Genomic DNA, 10,651 nt, shown 5'->3' on the forward strand with positions numbered 1-10,651 from the left:
CATAAAGACCTTAATGTTCCCTATGTAACCGATCTAGCCCGAACCAGATATCACTCCTTTCATTATAAATTCCCAAACCACTCAAACCCCTTAGTTCCTAACTTTGCATCCTTTTCCATTCCTGAAAATCCAACGAGGCGCCCGAAAAGACGATGGCCATGAGACCTGCTTATGTAAAATGCCATTAGAGTGCTACCAATGGGTAGTTTCTCTACACGCCTGTAACATTCCATTTCAACTAAGATCAAATTTACTGAATGTATTATATAATATAAAGTTGTAAATTTCAATAAATATACTAAAAAAAACATCAGCTGAATATATTTTGTGACCCAAGAGAGTTAAATTTTTATTTTAATATTAACATAAATATTATTTAAAAAAAAATATATATACCAGGACCTTCTGCATAACTGAGAGGTATGGAAGGACCATTCTATGGTTCCAGTACTTTATAACAACGTATACTGCGTCTGTGATTATATCGATCATTTTAAAATAACTTCTAACGTTTCCTAAATAGACACTGTTTTCACCCTGTATTACTACTGGTTTCATAGAATGCTAAAAGGGTATATTTTTTTTTTAGTAGTATAAGTCTTTGTTCTTAAAAGTTTTTTTTTTAAAATAATTTATTTATTGTTATTTACAACTGTATACACGTCAAATGAATTTGCTGTTAGTGATATTATGACATGATACTAACATGTGGAGAATCTACTCATTGATAGAACTACAAAAACATTTCTAAAAGAGAAGATCTCGAGGCCATCTTCTTTTCATACGCGAAGAAGGAGAAGCCAGGTTAGAAACGACTTGGTTTGGGTGGTTGGGAAGTTTATCATGGGAGGATTGGTATCTGGTTCTGGCCAAATCGGCAACATATGGGACATTGAGGTTCTGATTGATGATTTGGTTTGTGACAAAGTTAAGACCATTATTTTTGTAGGATTTTGGACTATAAGGATTGGATTCGGGAGAAATTCGATGGTTTAGTGGAGCCCCATAGCTCAACTTCGTATTTCCAGATAGGCATTATAACAGTCATGTAGATCAGTCTTTTGTAATTTCTTAAAAGTAAATTACTTAGAGGTACCCAAAAAAAAACTCTTCGTCTCCCTCACAAAGGACAGCACTCCTTTCCTCCGACCCCGCAGGATGACAGGACACCAACGGATATCCCCGTAAGGGGCCTTTCTGCAACAACTTGTGGAGAGTAAGTAAAACCTAAAATGTTCCAAAACATTTTAAAAACCAACATCTCTGATCATTAACTAATATTATAATAGGATTATAATAATCTCTTTGAATAATTTATTACAATATTTTCGCAGATCCTAAAATATATTTTCTTAAGATAAAAAAATACGAATGTCATAGCCCACAAAAATTAAATTTTAACTAGGTAAGAAGCCATTCAGATAAATGATTTTCAGAAATATCTGGAAAAAATAATTCTAACTTAAACTGAACTTAAATTTTTTATTAACGTTTAATAGCCAAAGTATTAGTTACATTTAAACAATATTTACACAAGAAAGATATCAAAAATTTAGCATGGTCCATTCGGATGTCCCACCTTAACTTTATAACAGAGAAACCCCATTTTAATCATATAAAAATGTTAGCTAAGAATACAAGCAAATGTATTATTAAAATCAGTTTACACAACTAATATTCCGTAATTAAACGAGTGAATAAGTGTACCTTATGTAAATATAAAATGTCCGAAAATCTTTTCCATTAATTTCTTTAATAATCATATAAAGATTATACTTACCATGAAACGTTACAATTGAATCATTTGAAATCATCTTAAAAACTTTAGGGAGGGGCTTAATTTTCTCCATGCACTATATACTGTATACATTCAATGAATGATAGCTACATTATGACTAAATGACCTGAAGAGCCTTTAATGACCGTTAACTCTGGACTCGAGAGTCAGTAGATAAATATTTTATGAGTTGTGTCCGCTAGAGAGGATCGAAAAATCATGCTGCGAAATAAAATTTGTATCCATATAATGATTGGAGGGGTTCCTTAATAGAGGGATTTAAATAACATAAATTTGTCCCGTTATTAGGGGTTTCCGCTTTAGAGGGTTTAGTTTAGAAGTTATGAGGTGAAACTTCTCCCAACTTCTAGGAATACTTTAATATTGTAAATCGTTTTTTTTTTATTTATTTATTTTTTAACTGTTTCTTTGTGATTATTTTTTATCTTTATAGGGGAAGATTAGCATTTATTTTTTATAACTTTAGCTTACTTTTTTTTTTTTTTTTTGAATTTTATGGAAATTTTTAAATAATTTACGAAAAAGACCTGATAGCTGAGCACTTTGGGGTCAGAGTATCAGTGCTTGGTTAAGGAGGTTGTGGGTTCGATTCTCACCTGGGCCATTCAATATTTACTTCGTGGTGGCCCCGAGAAATGAATCTTGTCGAATGTAAATTTGATAAACATGAGTGGATACTCACTCATGTTTATCAAATTTACCACTATATCGAGTTATGGTTTACTCCATTTGTAGCGGGGCCTTCCACAAAGGCAAATAAATAAATACTAACACGAATTTCACCCATTCGGGGTTTTAATAAGGTTTTCAAATTTTATAATTTTTCGGAATATCAAATTTTCAAGGGAGTTGAAATCCTCCTTCTTCCTCCCCTCTAACGAGGTCCCTACTCTTAAGTAGAAAAGGATTATTCTTAGTGGTCCTAAACTATCTCCTTCATCCCTGGCGAACTATCTCTTTCCTTCCCTTCGTATCCCCTGGATGACAGAACAGCGTTAGATATCCCACACCCTCTGCCTGGTGCAAAGCGAAGAGGACTCTCTTAGAAAGTGGGAGAAAGACAGTGACCCATTTCAGAACCGTTAGTGTTCCTCCAGTCAGCGCCCGGCGGCCCATCCAGCAGGTCAGTCTCATATTTGTCTTATCGTTTTACGAAAGAAAGTGGGTATTAACACCTTCGTTTGTGTATGGTTGGATTTAATGAGAAACATGAGAACTCAGATTTTTTTGAAGAGTTTTTCAAAAATTGTACGAGTCATCCTAGTACATTATATAGCATTAGATGAGCTGTGGTGTAAGTCTGAAAAAAGTTTTGTATCATATAAAAAAAAAAAATTAGATATAATTAAAGAGCTATATCAAAGACACCACGTATGGATTCTTGAAGTCAGAAAGACCTATGTATGTACATGCATGTCCGGACCCAATTCATACATAGAGATTTTTCTAAAATTCGTTTTATAATTATAACTACCATCTTTGGTAGAGAGAGGAACACTTTTTCGAAAAACTATTATTTCTTAAACTTAAAATTGATATATATTATAAGTTATTATGCAACAATAATACATTTTTCCTTCGTATGTATTTTTTAAATTATTTTCCTACGTCTATCTTAACATTTTTTTCTATTAACCCAATACATTCTTTTTTTATCTAAGAAATATGAAGTAAAATACTATCTAAAAATAAAATGTTAAAACTTTAAATATAGTTATAATATTCATACATGAAAATCTTATATATCTGGTATCTCACTTTAGTAATATTTAATTAGAATTTAAAAATAAAACAATTATTTACAAACCATGATAGGAAATAAATAAATAAAAATAAATATTGAAATAAATAAATATAAAAAATAATATAAATAAAATATAAAAAATAATATAAATAAACGTTACTCCCCTTGAATAATGCCAATCTCCTGCACGCAATGATTTTCATGATAGTCGAGGATTATAGTTATTTGTCAGTAAATCCATGTTTATATATTTAAAATTCTTATGGATGGTAGCTTTACAAGCAAAACCAATTCTGAGACAAATCCCCATTTATGCACATGCCCCCGAACCTCGACCTATCTTAGGTATCCTACTATATAATGGTAATGAGATGCCCTTAGGTGCGTTATTTTTAAAATTTAAATTGATTGAAAAAAGTAATGTTGATTTTCGGATTTTGGAATTACCACAGCTTAAGCAGCAATTAAATTTAAAATAATGCTTATTGTAATCAATAATTAAAAAGTTGAGTTCTCGAATACTGTAATAAAAATTAAAGTAAAGGTTTTATTTTTATTTTTCTGACACCAGCAAAATTGTGCATGATAGACGCAAATTTAGAGTCATCATAAATGAACTGAATTCTGCAAAAAGGAATGCGTCTTCAACTTTGAAGAAATATAAGTTAATTTTATTTATATTATTGTTACTTAAGTATAACTCTTATGTTCAGCAGAAAGATTCCAACCTTGTGCTTACGTTACCGTCTAAGTGACTAGGATAACGCAGAACACTGAAAATATTTTATATCTCAGTATTAGAAAATGTATGAGGGGCCCTTTTCCCTTAAAATTATTATTTTTTTTTTTTTTTTTTTTTTTTTATAGTTTCACAAAATATCGCTGTTTTGCTTTAATAGTGGCACATGTGGCAAAAATAATGTTTCATTTATATTGCAAGATTATTAGATGGCCGCATATGATGTTAGTTGAAATATGGTCAAGGTAATGGTCAAGAAAGGGACAAAAATAACAGAAAAGCTATTTATTAGTAACTGACATTTCGCCTCACTTTGCAGGGCTTCATCAGGGCCAGAAAGGTTTATTTGTTTAGTATTTGACGTATTCCAAAGTTTGTAGACTGTGGCTGCGATATTAACTGTAGGGCTGTCTGTTGGAGATCAACAGTAGATAAAGTAACCCCAATCCACGGTGATATTTTTGGAAAATATCCAATTGGAAATTTAATCAAAAAAATGTTTTGTCAGATGTGCCGCAATTTAAGCAAATCAGCGATATGTTTATTTCTTTGTGTTTTTTAAAAATTAATGTTAAATAAAATAGCATTTAACTCTAAATATTTTTTTCTTAGTACAGTTATGTGGTTTGGTACCATTCTGCAAAATGTGATGCGATTTGGATAAAAACATAAACAAGACTATATACTGTACTGGAATGTACATACTATACAGTTTGTATTTACTATACAGAACAAACATTATGAAAGGTTAAATACTAGATCTAATTTAAATATGGGCCCACCTGGCATTTAACCATAGCGCCAAATTTTAAGAGATAAGTCATATATCTCAAAAAATTAATAAGTACGAAAAAACTAATCAACAAATTTGACGAAAAAATAAGTTTTTTAATGACTGGTAAATATTTGATTTATTAATAAATAACTTTTAAATTCTACAAATGAAAGTATAACAAGAAGACTGTCATAGCCTCATGCTTCTCATCCAGTACTGTTAAGACAGTGTTAAAGGGGATTTCATTTTATAGATTACTACATGCAGATTGCCATAACGCTATAATTGACTTTGTACATGTTAAGGTGCAGTATTATGGACGCGATATAGTGAGATGATTGAAATCAGGAAAAATAAAAAAAAATAAAATCAAGTATTATAAATGACGTCAGGGTAAGTTTCAGAAGGATTTGAAGGTGGATTCGTGCTCCAGAATTCCAGAGTGTCAGTAACGGCTACTAGCAGGATCTCTTCTTCTAATTAACTCTTTTATTTCGATTTAGAAAGCAGGAGGGTGTCTGAAGATACGAAATTTAGGAGGTGTGTGATTAAGGAGATTGAAAGAGTCATACTTAATCAAAATCCTGGATCAAAAGGATTCTAATCTGTCTGATTTCTGTTAGTGATTTCTTGATTTTTTTTTCTAGATCGCGTGATCATAGTGGAAATACTAACGTCATTTCCGTATGTTATACATTTTTGTCCATCCTGTATATACAGGTATACCATGTAAAATAGAAAAAAAACTCCTGGAATCTATATTACAGAGATATGACGACGAAATAAATTCGAAACAATATATAAACAATTGGTATATTAACTCTTACTTACACTCTTGGGGTCACGGATTTAGTTCGAATTTTGTAGGATAGTAGATTCAGTTTCCCTGTTGATGAAGATGTATGGTCATAGAGGCCACTACTCAATATTCTTTTTAGATATTTTCAATTAAAGTTAAATTTAACGAGTATGCAATTCAGTCGTTAAATTCAGTTGTGTAGCTAACCATTACACGTAATGGGTTTAGCGTAGCAGCAAGGGATCGGTGTTGCTCGTTGTTAGGAGCCGTGTTCGAATCCGTGGAGGGTGAATAACTTTTTACACCATTCTACAAAATTTGAACTAAATCCGTGACCCCAAGACTTTGCACTCTCCTTTATTTGGAATACATCCTCATCCAGAAGTCCCAATAGATAATCAAACCAAGCGATTCCTAAAAGTAAATACTTTCTATATTTATATTAAATTTGTTGGATTTCCTTTAGCACCTAAGAAGTTGAATAACAAATTCATAGTTGAACTATGAATGATAAAAGCCGTGCTGGATGGATTTTTCTTTATATAAAACTATAGGCAAAGGAAAAAATTACAGCAATGTGTAGTTCGAAAGATGTTATATTAATCCCATAAGGTTAACATTTAAGGTAGTTGTAATTAAAGTGTTCAATTATTTCAAATTTTATCTTAATAAACCTACCCAGGAAATTTACAAAAATAAGTATTAATTTTATTTTGTAAATAAAAAAATATGAAGAAGGTGATCAGGGTTGCCGTCAAAAAGAACAAAAATAGTTAAAAACTGTTTATTTTCCGACGTTTTTCCCCACTTTCCAGAGCTTCATCAGGGCTAAAAAGCTACAAAAATAACTCACAACATATTGAAATAGTAAGATAGTTAAATATAAAAAGATAAATTAAGGTAGGGTTAATATCATATAAAAATAAGTTAAATAGAAATTATATGCAAATAAAAGAAAGGAAGAAATAAAATAGTATTAATATAAATGAAACAATGATAAGAATAAAAAAAAATACGTAAACTATAATGTTAAAAATGTTTAGTTATACATCATACTTATAGATCCATTTTTAACCATCAACATTATGTCGAATGCCTCTTTAAATTTCTGTATGTACATGATATCTATATGTCTAGTATGTAACAACATTTTTAACCTTATAGTTTACGTAATTATATTTTACTCTTATCATTGTTTATTTTATATTAATACTATCTTATTTCTTCCTTTCTTTTATTTGTATAATTTTTTTTTTCACTTATTTTTACACAATATTAACCCTACCTTAATTTACCGTTTTGTACTTTATTATCTTACTATTTCATCTTTTAATCTTTTTAGCCCTTATGAAGCTCTACAAAGTGGGGCGAAACATCGGAAAATAAATAGTTTTTAACTATTTTTGATCACAGCCCTGACCATCTTCTCTATATTTGAAATTATATAGTCAATTACTTATATATATAGTAAAAAATAAAAAAATTTTAATTTTTGTGAAAATATCATCTATATTAAACGAATGATTTGGTTCGGTCCATACGGTGTTTGGAATCCAAGCTGTTTCATTGAACCTTTTGCCACGTCTATTCTATTCATCTTGAATGGACCACAAGTGCGCTTTTCGGCGAGTCATCAGGAGGAGACTGTTGTACATTGACCCCTTCTTGTACCGGCGTCAAAGAAGCCCTAGAGAATGTGGAACGCGGACACATAAAGGACGAAATGTGAAACTCGTTTTGTTGATGGTAGCCTTACTCCGGAGGGTATTGTTTTCCTCTCGTACGGTGAAAGTTTTTCCGTTGAAGAAGTGACTGTACAAAAGTCAAAACATTGGAGCCTTTCTATCGCTGAAGGCATTTTCATCCCGGAACAATCCTTGTGGCTCCAAACCTTCGACATATGTATACCACTTTTATGATTTCCGTAACATTGAGTCTGGTAAAAGCTCTAATATCAAACAGTATGCCAGTAACGAACACTTCTTAATTGATGTTCAAGGATTAAGGAATTTACGGTGGTCTGTTATGGTTCTGTTGTGATTCTGATAGACTACAGATCAACCAAATAAACCTGTAGGGCAAGGATCACAAAGAAAGATTTATTTATTTTTTATAGTCGTTTTTATTTTATTATTATTGTAATTATAGTTTGCCATAAGGGCTGGTGCCATTATAGAGACATGGTATATATTGAGGTGCAATTAACTTTTGCATAATACAGTCAGGTTATTTGAATTATTTTATTTTTTTTTAATATATTTTCAGACATATTGAAAGATTGTTAATTGAACGAGTGTATGGTATAACAGGACAATGGTCCAGAAACGGTCAAAATAACTCAAATAGTAATTAAATTATTTATTATCATGAGAGATAGTTGACCGTGGATCACTTATACGCAAAGAAGACGGTTGGGGGGTGCGGTCAAAATATAACGCAAATAAGTTAAAGTAAACTTATTTAATCGTGCCAGAATTTCTAGCCTTCATCAGGGCTAAGAACAGAATAAGACAACAACCAATGAATATAGAAAATATAAACAGAATGACATGAAGTAAATAATTGTACAGAATGGAATTAATAAAGTTAAAATGATGAAAGAAATGGAAAATAAAATGTATACATAGGCAATTGAAAAAGTTGGTATAGTAAGTATTTACTTATTTCATTATTTACTTCATTTCATTCTGTTTATATTTTCTGTATTCATTGGTTGTTATCTTGTTCATCCCTGATGAAGGCTAGAAATTCTGGCCGAAACGTTGGCACGATTAAATAAGTTACTTCAACTTATTTCTGTTATATATAAGAAGATGGTCAGGGTTACGGACAAAAGAGAAACAAAAATAGTTCACAACTATTTATTTTCCGACGTTTCGCCCCACTTTGCAGGGCTTCATCAGGACTGTTCAAAGGTAAAGATAGAACAGTAAAACTTTTGACCGCAACCCTGACTATCTTCTAATATATATCAATTTTGACAGTCAACTATATATACATATATATTTGTGTTATATTTTGACCGCACTTCGCAACCATCTTCTCCTCGTATAAATTATTTATTGTGGGCCAAAATATGTTGTTGTTTTTTTAATAACTTTACTATCCATCTTTTATCGTAAATTTATATAATATAAAACAATAAATGTATATATAAGGTTGAGATATCAGAAAAATACAAAATTCAGATCAAAGATATAAATATAAAATATAAAAGATGAAAGATGGATGGTAAAGTTATATAATAAAAACATTAAGTATAAAGTAATAAATTTTAGTATAAAGGAAAATATAAAATAGATATAAAAAAAAATAAAAGATACAGGGGGATAATAGGATAGTTTTTCTTGACCTTTATTTTGTTCTTAAATCCCTTATATTTCCTCCTGTGGTGTGCACTGTATTTTTATATTTTCCTTTTATTTATTTTTTTGAAAGACTGGCCGTTATTAAAATGCAACCGAATCCAGGAAATACGTGTATACATAAGAGAAAGTAGTGGATGGTAAATGACACTGGATAATTCTAACATTATCCAGTGTCCCTACTTTCCTCCAACGGGACTAGAGCATTTCGAAATATAGGGATGTCGAGGAAAATACATTTGCTTATGTGCCAGTAAAAAAGTAGCGAATGGATTTCAATTAAATTGAGTGGATCATTTTCGCACTAGCCCCTCTACTTTCCTCGAACTTCAGGCGAAGTCTGGCGAAGCATTTTCGGAATTTTGATTTATCAAAAGAAGTGATATTAACACGTTGACTGCCGGGGCCGAAACATATACATAATGTATTCTATTTGTATAAAATAGATTTTTGTTTGAATTATTTTTTATTATATATTTCTTTAGTATAATACGTAGTATATAATTGCAAAGTATGTTTCTATTTTTCATAAATAAAATTATAATTCTTAGTATATATAGCTTTCAATTTTTATTTTTTTTGTTTTGTTATGGATGTGAGACGTGGCCTCTTACCCTAAGGGATGAACAGCGTCTTAAGGTTTTCGAAAATAAAGTATTACGCAAAATATTCGAACCGAAAAAGGATAAATTAATGGGACCTACACCTGGTAAATATAATTCAAGTTATAGCATTGCGGCGTATAAGATGGGCGTGTAAGGTTGTAGGGCTTAGTGACGATCGGATCCCTAAAATGGTAATGAACACTGAACCAACGGGTAAACGTCCGAGGGGTAGACCGAAACGTAGATGGAATGATTGCGTTAAAACTGATTTAGAGGAATTGGTTATGGAGGATCATCACTGGAAGGATATATGCAGAGAGCGTTTGGTGGTATCGGCATCGAACCTTCGGGTTCGTTAGGCCTTCATTATTATTATTGTTATTTACTTTGTTCGTTTATGTTTACATCAATTAAGTATTCGTATTTTTTTAGCCCTGCAACTTAGGATGAAATGTTGGCTCAATATATATAGTTTAATCACAATTTGGGTTTTTCTTTGACCGCACCCGGACTATCTTTCTTTTATTAAAAAAATAATTCATTTCAATTTAAAAATTAATTCACATTTTTATGAGTTTACAATATTTATTCAAAACCGAACTTTCCCAAGAGACGTATGCGGTATGGATGGCGGGCAAGAAGAGTTAATCAGGCATTTTTCCTTGTCTTGAAGTATACGGCGTTACAAAAAGGATGAATTTCTCTTAATTTACTTACATCAGATTTTTAATAATTTTTTTTCTTGAACAAAAAGTTAAATTTTTTTTTTTTTAATAATTTATTTATTGATATTTACAACTGTATACACATATATACAACAAGTAAA

General features: G+C 31.0%; 1 protein-coding gene across 1 annotated transcript in view; it reads left to right on the top strand.

Moving 5' to 3' along the window:
- Positions 1-2,837: 2,837 nt before the first annotated feature.
- Positions 2,838-10,651, top strand: part of LOC106684361 (apolipoprotein D) — a 21,501-nt gene continuing 13,687 nt past the window's right edge. The window contains exon 1 of the mRNA XM_014426402.2: positions 2,838-2,921. The gene's annotated coding sequence lies outside the window, so the exon portion shown is untranslated. The remainder of the gene's footprint in view (positions 2,922-10,651) is intronic.

Source organism: Halyomorpha halys, unplaced genomic scaffold, assembly GCF_000696795.3.
Source record: "Halyomorpha halys isolate HHAL.00 unplaced genomic scaffold, Hhal_1.1 Scaffold573.1, whole genome shotgun sequence".
NCBI classification, from domain to species: Eukaryota; Metazoa; Arthropoda; class Insecta; order Hemiptera; family Pentatomidae; genus Halyomorpha; species Halyomorpha halys.